Raw genomic sequence first — 2344 nt, 5'->3', positions numbered from 1 at the left:
GTTGTCAGAAAGTTAAAGCAAAGTTGTTTTATTCCTATGTTTATGGTTTTTCAGATTCATATGGTAGAATTGAACTTGGTCAGTTTGCTTATTTTTTCTTAAAGGTTTTACTATTCCAGATGAAAGCCGCAGCTGCCTAGCTCAATGCATTGGAGTTGGTGGCTGTGTGTGTGACAGCTGTCATGCACTATAGGATCACTCAGGGAAGACAAATGCAAATCTAATACCCACAAAGTCCCCTCAGATAAAAAAATATTTTTTTAAAGAAAACTCAAAAAGTAATGCTGACATTCTATAGCAAAACTGTACTATTTTTATGTATTTGAAAGTATTTTCATTACAAAACCCAAACTCAAAGTAAAAAAATTTTAAGTACAGAGATTGTAGTAAAGAAAATAGAAGTTTCTATTTCCTAATTCAATTCCAAAATCGTATACCTCAAACGTGTTTTGGACCTCGTTTCAGAATGTTTCTCCCTATACTAGATAAATGAAGTACCTCCATAATAACATCTAGGTTATGTTGGGTTGAATAAGTGGGGTACTACAGCCTAGCCAAGATGACACATAAAACCAACCATCACAGTATTGTTTGGAAAATGCTATAATAGGAAACATATAAAGCATCAAGGACCCACATCTTAGGGGCATCTATCTTAGTCAAAGAGGGGTGGGGGTCAGGTACTTCCTGAAAAAGATAATCAAGACCCAAAAAATTAGTAGAAATTACCTAGATAAAGAAGTGGATAGAGAATATTCTCGAATGTGAAAACAGTGTAAACAAAAGCCAGAGAGAGAGCTCTAAGATCTCTTCTCATCAGATTTTTTTTCTGGCTTTCTCTTTTCAGAACACCTATGAGGTGATGGTTATTCATTAACAGAAGTCAAGATTCAATTCATCTTTTTTATAATCATTACTTTAGCTTATTGTAATTCTTAGTGCTGAATCAAATGAAATTATTTTCATGTTTTAATTATTATTTCCAGTAACTGGTGAGACGAAGCACCTTTTCATGTTTATTTGACTTTGTGATTTCCTCCTTCATAAATTGCCTGTTAGTAACCTTTGCACATTATTCTTTTGGGTAAATTTACTTTCTTCATCAATTACATAAATCATTAGATGATTTAAACATTACTAGACAGTCTTTGTATATTCACTAAAGATATATTTTCCCAGAAAACATCTGTCCAAACTGGGAGGAACTTTGTAGACTACAATTTGCAGGTGAGTACAAGGTGACCTTGTTAAATCAGAAAGAGCTGAGGTAGTCCTGATTACAGACTTAAGTCTCACTTCTAGGACAAAGCCCCCATTTTGAGCAGGAACAATAGAGGCAAAGGTAAGAAAATGAGAGAGAAGCCAGCACATCTCTCAAAGCACAGAATTTTTACACTAAATAAATGACAGAAGATGAAGGACTGGAATTTTGAAGCTATGCTGGCTTAACTCTTTCTGATACAAGAACACTCTTCTCACTCAACTATAAAAATCAGGGGAAAAAAACCACCGAAAATTATTATCAGGAAAAAAAAGAAAAAGAAAAAATTAGGAGCAGGTTAACATTATTTCAAGCAATGGAAACAAACCAGAAAGACATATCCACAAAATAAAGGAAAACTATGTTCTAATATTTGAAATAAACAAGCTCAAAGAAATTCAGAAAATAATAGAAGTTATAAAAGAACAACTTAGGCCATCTTGGAGCCTGTTAGAGGCCTGCTGAGAACAGGACTTCTAAAACAACAAATATGTCTGGAAGGCGATGGTCCAAGGCCATTTTTTGCTGGCTATAAGGAGTCTCTGAAACCAGAAGGAACGCACAGCTCTTCTTAAAGTTTAAGGTGTTTATGCTCAAGTTGAGGCTGAGTTTTATTTAGGCAAGAGATGTGGTTATGTGTATAAGACAAAGAATTACACAGTGACCCCTGGTGGCAAAACAAACAAAACCAGGGTAATCTGGGGAAAGGTAAATTGTACTCATGGAAATGGTGGCATGGTTTGTGACAAATTCCGAAGCAATCCTCCTGCTAAGGCCACTGGACGCAAAATCCTTGTAATGCTGTACCTGTCACAGATTCAAACTTATGGAAAGTAAATAAAGTGGCGTCGTTCTCTTGTAAACAACAACAACAACAACTTAAATTTGAATTAAAATAACTCAGAAATAATATTGGAGAAACAAAAAGAGAACAGGAAGATTTGAAAATTGAGCTTACAAAAGTAAGGAATATATTTGAAATAGAAGAAACAATATTTTAGAAATTGAAAGTAAACTGGAAGTAATACATCAGTGAATAAATACCATGGGTTGTATATAAAGAGAAACAAAAATGTAAAAGAG

General features: G+C 34.2%; 1 pseudogene; it reads left to right on the top strand.

Annotated features, from left to right (window-relative positions):
• Positions 1 to 1751: 1751 nt before the first annotated feature.
• On the top strand, positions 1752 to 2113 carry LOC107508023 (annotated as a pseudogene).
• The last annotated feature ends 231 nt before the right edge of the window (positions 2114 to 2344 follow it).

Source organism: Rousettus aegyptiacus, unplaced genomic scaffold (assembly GCF_014176215.1).
Source record: "Rousettus aegyptiacus isolate mRouAeg1 unplaced genomic scaffold, mRouAeg1.p scaffold_m13_p_5, whole genome shotgun sequence".
NCBI classification, from domain to species: Eukaryota; Metazoa; Chordata; class Mammalia; order Chiroptera; family Pteropodidae; genus Rousettus; species Rousettus aegyptiacus.
This window is presented reverse-complemented; position numbering and strand designations above follow the sequence as displayed.